The sequence below is a fragment of the Pogoniulus pusillus genome, chromosome 2, assembly GCF_015220805.1.
Source record: "Pogoniulus pusillus isolate bPogPus1 chromosome 2, bPogPus1.pri, whole genome shotgun sequence".
In the NCBI taxonomy this organism is placed as follows: Eukaryota; Metazoa; Chordata; class Aves; order Piciformes; family Lybiidae; genus Pogoniulus; species Pogoniulus pusillus.
The window spans coordinates 7,634,034-7,647,004 of NC_087265.1; the positions used below are offsets into that span (position 1 = coordinate 7,634,034).

The window sequence follows — 12,971 nt, forward strand, 5'->3', positions numbered from 1 at the left end:
AACCCACACACAGCTGGCTCAGGGGTGGCAGTTGCTGAGGGCTCCACCAAAGTTACAGAGGGAACCAGTGCTAGAACCTGGAATTAGGACTCAGCATCTCCTGCCCGCAGCCTTGCAGTACAAGATCACCTACAGCTTACATGCAGCTGATCTTTAGTTAATAGTGAAGGTTAGTGGAGTAATCTCAGCATCATCTGCAAACGTGACTGGGTTTCTGTCATTTTGAATACCACTTCTTATTCATCATCATGGGCACACTCACAAGGAAATCTGCTCTCCAGAAGGTGCAGGGCTTTTTTCAGTTCTCTTTTCTATCATGAGCACTGGTAGGAAATTCCAGCTGTCAGTAGGATTTTATCTGTAATGGCATCGTGTGTTGAGAAAACCAGGGCTGAAGGCTAAGGTGAACATGGTGGCAGGGTGTTCTGTTTCGTGGCTGGCAGTGACACCTCAGGTGGCTGCTTCTGCTGCTGACTGGCGACCTGTGGGGGCTCACTGGGCTGTCTCAGTGCTTCAGTTGCCATGGTGGCACACTGAGGACTGTAAACCCCAGTAGAACTTCAAATGTGCCACAGCCCCCTAGGGAAAGGTGTTATGGATTTAATGGGTGATTCGTACACAGAGGACTCTGCCGAGGTGCAAGGAGTGGAGCACAGCTCTGTGTGGGCTCTTCCAGCTCACAGCAGAGTGCCTCTGGTAGCTGCTCCTTCCCGTGCCAGTGTGCAGCTTCTGGGTAATGCTTGTATGAATCTGGGTGTAAGCACAGCGTGTCCGTGGGGAAGGAGTGCTGTGTGCATGAACTGCCAGGCACAGCATCACAATAAACCCATCACAATGAATGCCACTCTCAGGCTCTTAAGGAGCATGTGGGCCTCAGAGTACAGTGGCAGGCAGAGCACACCTTTTGCCACAGAGCAGGTTCACTCTGCCATCCTTCAGGCAGAAAGCTCCCCCAGCAAGGCAGTGAGCACAGCAAAAAAACAGGCTTGTTTGGGAACTGTTGCCATGGGAACCTGAAACCCCTTTTGTCCTTCTTCCATTCTGCCACTCTCTGGAGCAGATGAAATGTCAAGTCAGACCACTCTGCAACGCTGGCACAGTTTAAAGATGACACAGAGGACATTTTTGGAAGACCTAAGTAGTTGCTGGACCCCAGACCAGTCACCTCCTTCAGCAGAAACATCTCTCTTTGGACTCTTGTGTCTTTCCAATGGAAGGGGAGAGTTGTCATTCTCAGGAGGTCAGCCCCAACCTGGCACACACAGCAGCTAGCCAAAGTGCCGGGTGTTCATGAGGAATGCCTATCTACTTCAGGAAAGTCTGGGGGACTTTTCCTGTGCTGACACAGCTCCACACGTCCCCACTGAGCAATGAAGCCTCCTGAGCTCATCCACAAGGCTGGAGGCACCTGCCTAGATCCAGGCAGCCTGTCTGGGCAGCGCTGCCAGCAGCGATGCAGTAGGATGGCTCAAGGTCAGTATGGAGCTGAGCAATGAGGCCTGTTCAGCAAAGAAAAAAACACCAAACCCACAAACCAGCACTATTATTCCTTCTGAAATACACAGCAAAAGGTATTTTTGTTAAGGCCCATGAAATGAGGTTGCAGATGAAAAAGCCTCCCCAGTAATTACCTGGAGCATGGCTAAGGCTCTTTTAGCGTAATTAAAATCAGCACATAAAGACTTGGCTAATGTGTTGGAGGTGAGCTGTGGTACAGAAAGAATAATCCAGGTGACCTTCCAAGCTGCTGCTTGCCATGGATTCTTTTCTCTTGCCTTGGGGGAATGTCTAAACACGCACACTCACACGTATATACGTGCATGCAAATAAGCACATCTCTCAGTTGTAACATAGCCATGCTTTGGTTCACCACTGCCCCTTCCCAGGCACCCTGCATCGCATTGCTGTGGGTACAGCTGCCGAGCAGACCCCAGGAAAGGCTCGGCTTTGCAGTTCCAGAGCCTGTTTTCATCCTTAGCTGTGGTAAGTGTGAGTGAGCACAGGCATTTCATCAGGCGTCGGTGAGTCAGCCCTGAGTCACAAAGGAGCCGCAGCCAGCCAGCCAGTCCTGTCCTGGCAGCTCCATTGCCTGTGCACAGCTGCCATTAGCTCCTCCGAGATGCCATTAGTGTGAGGACAGGACGGGGGACATATCTGCTGTCCCCTCCTTTTCCAAGCCCATGCACGCAGCCCTTTATGTGTAAATCCCAGGGATCTCAGTGGCACTGGGGAGCTGGGGGCTGTGCAGCCTGAGCACAGCGAGGAGAGCCCCAGCTCCACGTCGTTAGCAGTAACCTGTAATTGCTACTAATTGGGTTTTACACTGATTACACGGCGTCATTACATTAAGCCAACCATGTTCTTGCATCTGAGCATTAGCAGCATAGCTAATTTTCATTGCATTAAAAAGTAAACCACCCAACCCCCCCCAAAAAAAAACAGTGCTTGCAATTAGTCCTCTGTGCTTTCCAAGTTCCTCAAGTGCCAAACGGTGGTTCCAGTACCTAAAGGGGGACTACAAGAAAGCTGGGAGGGACTTTGGACAAGGGCTTGTGGTGATACAGTGAGAGGCAATGGATTGAAGCTTGAGGAAGGTGATTTAGATTTGATATTAGGAAGAAATTCTTTCCAGTGAGGGTGGTGAGACACTGGAACAGGTTGCCCAGGGAGGTTGTGGTGAGACACTGGAACAGGTTACCCAGGAACCTTGTGGATGCTCCCTCAGAGAGGTGTTCAAGGCCAAGTTGGATAGGGCCTTGAGCAGCCTGGGCTAGTGAGAGGTGTGCCTGCCCATAGCAGAGGAGTTAGATCTAGATGATCTTTAAGGTCCCTTCCAGCCCAAACCATTCTATACAAATCAACAAACATTTGGCTTCCACCAGCACCTCCACCCAGAAGCCTGCAAGTTCTCTGACTGCAAGGCTTGGCCTCACCCAGCCATGCAGCCTCCTCCTGGTCTGGGTGCTCTTTAGGGGCAGATGATGTATGGAAGTTGTGTCAAGAAACAAACCACCAGAGCTGCTCCCCAGCTGGGTGCAGACCTCACCTGCCAGCTCTCAGCTGCAGTCAGGGGGCACATGGCTGCATGGGGGCAGAAAGGTTGCTGAGCTCCAACATGCCCAGAGAAAGGCACCAAGGCTGGTGAGGAGGCTGGAGCACAGCCCTACACAGAGAGGCTGAGGGAGCTGGGGGTGTGCAGCCTGCAGAAGAGGAGACTCAGAGGAGACCTCATTGCTCTACAACTACCTGAAAGGAGGTTGTGGACAGGTGGGGTTGGTCTCCTCCCAGGCAACCAGTGACAGAACAAGGGGACACAGTCTCAAGCTGTGCCAGGGGAGGTTTGGGCTGAACATTAAGAAGTTCTTCCCAGAGAGAGTGATTGGCATTGGAATGGGCTGCCTGGGGAGGTGGTGGAGTCACCATCCCTGGAGATGTTTAAAAAGAGACTGGATGAGGCGCTTGGTGCCATGGATTAGTTGATTAGATGGTGTTGGGTGATAGGTTGGACTTGATGATAGAATCATAGAATCAGTCAAGGTGGAAGGGACCACAAGGATCATCCAGGTCCAAGACCCCTGCCATGGGCAGGGTCACCTCACACTAGGTCAGGCTGTCTAGAGCCTCATCCAGCCTGGCCCTAAACACCTCTAGGGATGGGGCTTCCACCACCTCCTTGGGATCTCGGAGGTCTTTTCCAGCCTGATTACTTCTGTGATTCTGTGAGCTCCTCACCATTTCAAACAGCAAAGCCCAAACGAGCGAGCCCTTCCCTGCAGTCCTGGCACCTCTCTGCTTTGTGCCACACCAGGTGGGGTTTGGCAGAGCGAGGCACCAGTCCCTTCCTGCTGTGCCATCCCCTCTGCCCACTGCAGCCTCCTGTGGCTGCCCCCAGTGCTTCTGCAGTGCCCCGACAGCGCCCTGGACACAGCAGCCCTTTCTGTCGGTGCTGGCCTGGGAGGGTGCTTTTTTTGGCCTTTGCTGCTGTCTTCTGGCATTTACATGTAACAGGAGCTCTCGTTGCTAACATTTATAGCAGCAAAATCCCTCGCTTCCAGGGCTTGCAGCACATGTTAGTAGAATCCCCTTGCCAAGCCCAGCTGAAGGCTTCCCAACCCTTCTCTGCACTCGTTTCAGGCCCGTGCCAGCAAGTGGACATCACCTTAGCTAGGTGACTAGGGAGCTGCTGGGGGTGACTGGCTGAACGTGAGCCAGCATGTGTCCAGCTGGCCAAGAAACCCACCAGCATCATGGCTTGGGCCAGCAGTAGTGTGACCAGCAGGACCAGGGATTGTGCCCCTGTACAGGGCACTGGTGAGACTGCACCTCAAATACTGGGTTCAGGCTTGGGGCACGCACTCCAAGAAGGACACTGAGGGTCTGGAGCAGGTCCAGAAGAGGGCAACAAAGCTGGTGAAGGGTTTGGAGAACAGGTTTTGTGAGGGGCAGCTGAAGGACCTGGGGTTGTTCAGCCTGGAGTAAATGAGGCTGAAGTGACACCTTAAGGCTCTCTACAACTCCTTGAAAGGAGGTTGGAACCAGGTGGGGGTTGGTCTCTTCCTACAAAGAGCAAGTAATAAGACAAGAGAAAATGGGCTCAAGTTGCCCCAGGGCAGGTTTAGGTTGAACTTGAGGAACAATTTATTTGCCAAAAGGGTTGTCAAGCCCTGGCCTCGGCTGCCCAGAGCAGTGATGGAGTTCCCACACCATCCCCTGAGGGCTTTCAAAGCTAAGTGGATGTGGTGCTGAATGCCATGGTCAGGTGGTGACCTGGTAGTGCTGGGTTAATGGTTGGACCTGATGATCTTAAAGATCTTTTCCAAACAAAACCATTCCCTGATTCTATTAAATGGGTCTATATAGTGAGGCCTACAAAGAACACCCAGAAAGGAGAGAGAGAGGGAGGGAGAGAGACAGATCACTGTCCGGCTGGTCTGCACACGTGGAGCTGGGACATGGCCTCCTGCTTCTTGCCCCTCCATGAGCCCTCAGTGCCAGGCTGCCCAGCAGGATGCTCCTGCATCCCCAGAGCTGTCACAGCACAGAAGCTGGGCAAATCCCTATGACACATGGAGAGCAATGCCTGTCCCACAGCTGTCTAACCAAGTGTCCCTGGCTTCTGAAAGAGCCTAAAGCAACAGCAGAGGTTACCAGAGGAGCATCCCTGCTCCTCTTTCACACTTGGTTATCATGACCTTTGAGCTTTGTTGCTGGTCTGATCAGCTGGTGCTGGGTGCTCAGGCTGGGGTGCACCTCCCTCATCACTGCAGTGTAGGCTTCCAGAGCCACAGGTCCTGCTGTAAAGAGTAAGGAGAGAGGCTTCTGATCCTTCGGGTCAGGAAGGACAAGGAGCTTGAAATGTTAAACCCCAAAGAGCATTTGGAGGGGGGGGAGGGAAGAAATCTGTAACCCTCCAGATTTTCCAGGCAGTCTTCAGACCTGTCTCTTTATGCTCCAAAGCCCTGAGGTTGAATCAAGGGGACCCTTGCCTCTGCAGCAGCAAAGCAGGTGTCTAGCAGCTATCTTGTCCTCTTCTCCCACTCATCTTTGTCAGGAGCAGCTCTCCTATGAGGACAGACTGGAAGAGTTGGGACTGTCCAGTCTGGAGAAGAGGAGGCTCTGAGGTGACCATCTTGTGGCCTTACACTATCTGAAGGGGGCACACAAAGAAGCTGGGGAGGAACTTTTTAGGCTATCAGGGAGTGATAGGACTGGGGGGAATGGAGCAAAGCTGGAGCTGGGAAGATTGAGACTGAACATGAGGAGGAAGTTCTTCAGCATAGGAGTGGTGAGAGCCTGGAATGGGTTGCCCAGAGACGCGGTTGAGGCCCCATCCCTGGAGGTGTTTAAGGCCAGGAGAGCCTGCTCTAGGGTAGAGTGTCCCTGCCCATGGCAGGGGAGTTGGAACTAGATGATCCTTGTGGTCCCTTCCAACCCTGACTGATTCTATGATTCTATGACTTCCCACCCCGCCGTGGGTTGAGGATTCCCTCAAAGGTGCCTGCACCCCCTCTGAAAGACCCACTCTGGGAGATTTACCCTTCTGCTTGGAGGATGTAGCCAGGCTCTGTGCTGGAAAACTGCACTGGGTATTTCAGGTCAGCTTTTGACACATGCTCTCCTGTTCGAGGAGCAGAACAGGGAAGAGAAGTGGGCTGCAGGTGCCAAATTTAGACCCAGGATTGAGAGGAGGTAAGGGCTTGGCCCGGCCTATTACAACATCTGCCAAGCAGAGACCATGGTTCAGATGCCTCCAAAGCACAGGGCATGAGATCAGAGCAGCACAAGACAGGTCCCTAGCAGCTCCTCCGAGGGAAAGGCTGAGGAGTGGCAGCCTCAGCACGGAGATTGCTCCCATAAATCAATCCTCCTAACGCCAGGCACCGCAGGGGCCGCTGATTAAGTAGCTGGTGAAGGGAAGACGTGCAATTCATCATCTGACTCAGGACATGGAACCAGTCTGCTGGCTGTGATGCTTCTGAGCAGCTGGAGAGGGCAAGAGGGAGGACGTCTGTTCATGTGGGTTGGGACAGAAATAACCCAGCCGTGGATCAGAGGGCAGCCAGCCCAATGTCACCGAGGGCTGCACATGGTGAGGCACCACTGTACTGACACAGAAAGCACCTGGGGAGAGCCCAGATCCCTTCAGGTCTGTGACTGGCATGGGGGAGGCTGCAGCCTGACTTACATCCTGCTCTCTTGGATGAGACTTCTCTTCAGTTTTGGGCACCACAAAACAAGAGAGATGTGGAGGTGCTGGAGCGGGTCCAGAGGAGGGCAATGAAGCTGGGGAAGGGCCTGCAGAATAAATCTTATGAGGGGCAACTGAGGGAGCTGGGGATGGTTAGTGTGAAAGAGAGGAGGCTGAGGGCAGACCTCACTGCTGTTACAGCTACCTGAAGGGACACTGTGGAGAGGTTGCTGCTGGGCTCTTCTCACAGGTAACTGGAAACAGAACAAGGGGAAATGGCCTCAAGCTGAGGCTGGGGAGGTTTAGATTGGACATGAGGAGAAAGTTTTTCATAGAGAGAGTGGTCAGGCACTGGAATGAGCTGCCCAGGGAGGTGGTGGAGTCACCCACCCTGGATGTGTTTCAGGGTGGTTTGGATGTGGTGCTTGGGGCTATGGTTTAAGGTGAATCTTGTAGAGTAGGGTTCTAGGCTGGACTTGGTGATCCTGAGGGGCTTTGCCAACCTGGATGCTTCTGTGATTCTGTGAGACCAAAGTGACCCAAGGCTGCTAATCTGCAGAAGCTGTGCTGGTTTGAGGCTAATTAGAATATTTTAATGAGAGAAACTGGATCATTGGTTGTGCAAAGAAAATAATGTGGAAGCCTATAACATTCATTGGTTTGCTGAGAGGGATAAAGAGCCAAAGCATAAACAATGAGTCCCACTCTGGTCTGTGACTCTGCTCCTTTTCACTTCTCCTTTGGGCTGCTCTAGTATCTCTCCACTAACCTTGGCTAACACATAACAATGTAAGCTTTGCTGGTTGTTTTCTTTGTCTGTCTGGGAAAGCAGAGAGAGAAGAGGGTAGTGTTAAACCCTCCTGGGCACTTTCTTTTGTCCAGGAGGGAGTTTGGATTTCTGTATTATTTCTCATTTGTATATACTTCTAAATGCTTATATTGTGTATATATGCTTGTAATCTTACCTGTGCTGTGAATACAGCTTCACCTTGAGCATCTTCCTTATGAAGAGAGCCTGAGGGATCTGGTGATGTATGGAAAATGAGACCTCACAACACACAAGGTGTTATCAGGAATGATATGCTTCTAATCAGCACTGGGTGGCAAGGGGAGGTCCTTGCACACCTTCACCTGGGTCAGGTACAATATTTATGCTACAAAACCATGCGTATTCAGGACAGGGGTAGGGTTATTGCAATGAGGTTTTGGGGCAGGAGGAGACATTACAGTTAGTTCCTGAAACTCGTTTCCATAGTGTCCCACCTCTTCACTCGTGCTCACTGCCACCTGGTGGTCGTCTTTTGGGGTCTTCCTCCCTCTGACCTTTCTACCTTTCGACTGCCTGGCATCAGCTGTGGGTCACATTCTTGGCTAGAGTCTCCAATGTTCTCTTCTTTGAATGCAGTATTCTTCCTCTCCATGAGAGTGCTTCAAGACCCTCTCAAGCTTAAACCCCCCCCCCCCCCCCCCCCCCTTCCTTTGTGTTTATCTGGTTGATGATATTACACAGTTACACAGTTAATGGTCTAACTAGGTTGCTACACTCTATGTTCTCTATCCCCTTTTCTCATATCACTGGGGCTTTTTAACTTGGAGAGGAGGAAACTACAGGGTGACCCCACTCATGTTTATAAATATGTAAGGGATGAGTGCCAGGAGGATGGAGCCAGGCTCTGCTGGGTGATGCCCAGTGACAGGAAAAGGGGCAGTGGGTGGAAGGTGATGCATAAGAGGTTCCATGTGAACCTGAGGAAGAAGTTTTTCACTGAGGGTGACAAGAGCATGGCAACAGGCTGCCCAGGGAGGTTGTGGATTCTCTCTCTCTGGAGATACTCAAGACCTGCCTGAATGCATTCCAGTGTGATCTGCTCTAGGTGATCCTGCTCTGGCAGGAGGGCTGGACCAGATGATCTTTGGAGGTCACTTCCAGCCCCTGACACTCTGTGGTCTTACTTCCCAAGCCATCTGAGCTAGTCTAGTAAACTTCAATAGTAGGGGGTGGAAAGTTCCTAATCCACCACAGAAGCGCAGTTGTGTGCAGGATAAGGCACGGCTGAAACATGCTGTGGACCATTCCCAAGTGCTGCTGCCATGGCTTAGCTCCAAGAAGCGCCTGGGGGAGCAGGTACAGGGGAGGGTGCAGTTAAACAGTTGAGAGACACCTCCTGCCCAGAGCATCTGCTCACCCTGGACAGGACTATCAGCACCAAGAAAGAAACAAAGCCAGGTCGCGGCTGTGACAAGGATGCTTTGCTCCACTGGCCTTTATGCTATTTATAGCTTGTTTAAGGCTCGTTTTTGCAAAGCCACAAGGAAACCTCAGAGTCGGTGATCATCTGAAACCCAGATGAATGACAGGGTCGCAACTGCCGGCTAAGCAAAGGAAGGGCTTTCAGAACCTAGCAAAGTGAGAGGCATCTGGGAACAAAGAGCAGCTACAAGGACAATACCTGCTCACCTGGCTCCTGCCAGAATGTAGCCCCAGGCAGCTGGCTATTGGCAGTGAACAGCTCAGGTATTAATTGTCCTGAAGTGCTAAGTGCAGGATCGATTGGCAGGCTGCCCGCCCCGGGTTAATTAAGTTGCCTTTGTCTCATTACCTGCCATGAGGAATGAGCCAGCGGAGGCATTCTAGGCACTGGGCTGGGCAGGCAGGAGGGCAGCAGAGGGAAGCACCTGAAACCCAGAAGCATGGCTATCAGGCATCACCTTTGCTAGGGCCACAAATGGGCAGAAGGAGCCTCTTTCACCGGTCTGCCTCAGTTTTGCTGCTTTTGCCTTGCCTCCTCCACGGAAAAGACCCCAGAGCTGGCCCTCTGCAGAGACCCAGCCTTGGCAGTGGCAGCATTCCAACCCCAAAGCGTGAGGACTGACCTAGAAGCAGGAAGGCTGCAGGGCATGGTTCCTCTGGAATGCTGGGGCAGCAGGCATCACCTGGGCAGGAGCAGAGCCCTCACCGCTCAGCCTCTGCTCTCTGGGAGCTGCAGCCCCCCTCAGAGCCTTCCTCTGCCTGTGTCACCTCAAAAATCAGGCCTTAAAGCCTATTCCTCAACCTCACCTTTCAAAACCAAGGTTTTGTTTCCCACGAGCTCACTCCTGCTTTGGAATACCTACAAAGATTCTCAGAAGCTGTAGAATAAGCTTGTGCTGTCTTTGAGCTTTTCATTCAGTCAATGTGCCAGTTAAAGACAGAGAAGAAAGGGAGTTTGGGTCTTAAGCAGGTGAGAGGGGCCTGACTGTCTGTGCAGGTGTGGATGACCAAACACTCCAGTGAGTCACAGCCCATGAATGTAGGCAGAAGGAATAATTGCATCAGGCAGGTGTGACTTAGTGAAAGATCCTGCCTGTATTAATAGCCACAAAAACTTCGGCTCACCTCGGGACCCCCTGGGACTTTGGGAGTGATCCCCCCACCCCCCAAGGGTGCCTATTTAGTGCTGAATAAATGAAGCTTTTTCCACTCTGGCATCACCTGGGGATCCCTGCTTGGTGCTGTGCAGCTGGGGCTGAGAGTCAGAGAAGGATCTTTCCATGGGCTGAAAAAAAAACAGGCATTCACTTCATGGCAGGGTGTCTATGTCCAGCTCATGTCTGGGGCTAAACTCCAGGAGCTGCTCCATCACCTGATTACCCCTGCCCAGCAGAGAAAGGGGAGAAGCCCCACGGGTTGCAAACCAAAGAGCCAAACTAACCCCACTGTAAAGTCATAATCAGCCCAGGGAATGCAGAATGGCCATACCAAACTAGAGGCAAGTCCTCAGGAAAAGGAGCATGGTCAGGAGGAGCCAGCACAGGAGCAGGAGTCCAAGCAGGAAGAACTTTCTCCTCTGCAAACTTCACCCTTTATGCTGAGTGTGGTGTTTATGGGATGGGATACACCTGGAGGCATCTTGAGCCAGGTGTCCTGGCTGACTCCAACCTGCAGCTCATGGCTGGCCTGGGATTCTGTCCCAGCAACACCTGGGCATGAGGCAGGGGCAGAGCAGGGATGTGCTCAGTGAGGCAAAAAGGACACATCAGCAAGAGGAAGAACAAGGCAAAGTACTTTAGAATGCAAACTGCATCTTCCGACGTTGAGTGGCAGTGGTCCTGTGCCACCCTGCATTTCTGAACAGCTGGAGTGGTCTGATGAGGAGCTGGCTGCATCTCAGTGCTCAGTGAAAAGCTTCTCCAGGACACGCAAAGGAGAAGCAGCTCCCCCTGTGCCTGCTGCACGCTGAAGCATTTCCACACAAGGTGGCACCTCTCTCCTTCCCATCCAGCCTTTCTCCCAGAAGCTAGCAGGCGTCTGGAACTCTGAAAACGAGCTCCTGGCAAACAGGATATGCAGTCGGTCCTTTGCTCACTCATCACCAGCTGCTTCCCTTTCCCAGGCACCGACACGCAGGAGCAGGGGCGAGTTCTGCGTGGCCAGTGCTGGTGCCGAGCAGCGAGGAGCAGGCAGGACCGATGAGGCTGGCACAAGCAGAGTCAGCTCTGGAGTATCTGGCTCTGGGACAGGCTGGCTGATGCCCAGAGCCTCAGTCACCCAGAGACACAAGGGCAGGCCTAGGAGCCAAGGGGACCCCTGCCCAGCCCACGTCACTCTGGGGATCCCCTGACCCCAGCATGTGGGCACAACACACCCTGCTGCAAATGGGCAGAGAGGATGATGGGCTTCTGGTGGGTCTGCCCTGCCCTTCATCTGGCAGAGCTTCCTGTTGTATCCCTACGACTTCCTCTCCCAGTGAAGGGATTTTGGTTCATTTTTCACAGAGTGCAGAGCAGTTATAGCCCTGCTGACAGGCGATGTGCTTCTGCATGCAGATGATGCTGGAGGCCTGCCTCCCACTGCAGGCTTTGTCTCTTGGTCCTGACCTTTCCACACACAGAAAACACAAAATATGGTCGCATATTGGAAATGCAGAGCAGCTAGAAAGCCTTCTGTATCAGCTACCCAGCTGATGCCAGGGCCGTGGCATGGCCAAGATGCCAGGGCTGTGCTAAGTGAGGTGCTCACCCCCTACTCCAGTAGGTTGGCCTGAAGCCAGCAGCCTGATATGCCTATGGCCATCCTCAGGTCCACCTCAGAACTGTCATGAAGATGGCTCCGTGGCTGGTAAGCTGAGGCAGCTGATTTCCTGAGGGATCTGGCTAAGTGAGCAGGCTTCAGAGAGCAGCAGAGCTGTTGCTGCTAGTGTGGGGTACAAAACGTCAGTCGTGCCAGCAGCACCACCTACTGTCTGCCCCAGTACCACCTACTGTCTGCCCCAGTACCAGCTACTGTCTGCCCCAGTACCAGCTACTCTCTGCTTCAGTATCAGCTACTGTCTGCTCCAGTACCAGCTACTGTCTGCTGCAGTACCAAGTGGAAGTTACAGTTTTGGTACTTCTCTACAGATCAGAGCTGAGCTGAGGTAGGGGCAGATGTTTTATTGGATGGGGCACTTAGTGCCACAGTCTGGTTGATAGGTGATAGGTTGGACTGGATGAGCTTGGAGGTCTCTTCCAGCCTGGTTGATCCCATTCCATTCCATTCCATTCCATTCCATTCCATTCCATGTACCCTGTTCCAATTGCAGCTTTTTAGAAGTGACCTTTTCTAATGGAGCAGGAGCTCTGTTCCAAAGTAACAAGGTTCCTGCCTGTGCCCTTCCAAAAGGGTTTGTTTGGGTGTTTTGCTGAGGTGAATGCCCCTCCCTCTCCTGTCCCGCTACTCTGTCTTCTCTGAAACGTTTGCTTTGGACAAACTGGCCCTTTATGCTGGGAGCCTGCCAGCAGCTCCAGCCTGCCCAGCCTCGCTGCACCCACCCTGTGCCAGGGCAGTTCAGCCAGCTCCTGGGTTCCCATGGTCAGCCCCACATACCTTGGCACTGACAGTGGATCAATGCCAGTTTCAGAGGTTAACCATTAACTCTGGCAGCAATGCCTGCTGTGTGCTGCTGGGAGCCTCTGCAAATAGAAAGCCTGGTTTGGGTTGTGCTCCTGGCTGGGTGTGCTCTGTCCCAGCAGGCAGGCTCTGTGCACTTCCACACAATCCCAGCACGGTGAGGTTGGAAAGATCCTCTGCAGATCATCCTGTCCAATCCCTCTGCTAAAGCAGGGGCACCCACAGCAGCCTGCCCAGCATCATAATGGCCAGGTGGGTTTGGAAGCTCTCCAGAAAAGGAGATACCACAAGCTATCTGGGCAGCCTGACCCAGGGCCATTCTCACACCAAACAAGTTTCTACTCCTCCTCTTCAGATGGAACCTCCTGCATTCCAGTTTGTGCCCTTTGCCCCTTGTCTTGTCCCTGGGCACTA

The 12,971-nt window shown here is 52.7% G+C and overlaps 1 long non-coding RNA gene across 1 annotated transcript; it reads right to left on the minus strand.

Annotated features, from left to right (window-relative positions):
• Positions 1-9,392: 9,392 nt before the first annotated feature.
• Positions 9,393-10,683, minus strand: LOC135187571 (uncharacterized). The gene is made up of 2 exons (XR_010307373.1): positions 10,428-10,683; positions 9,393-10,224 (listed from the first exon to the last, which is right to left on the minus strand). It is a non-coding gene; the product is annotated as an uncharacterized LOC135187571 (long non-coding RNA).
• Between the last annotated feature and the right edge of the window lie 2,288 nt (positions 10,684-12,971).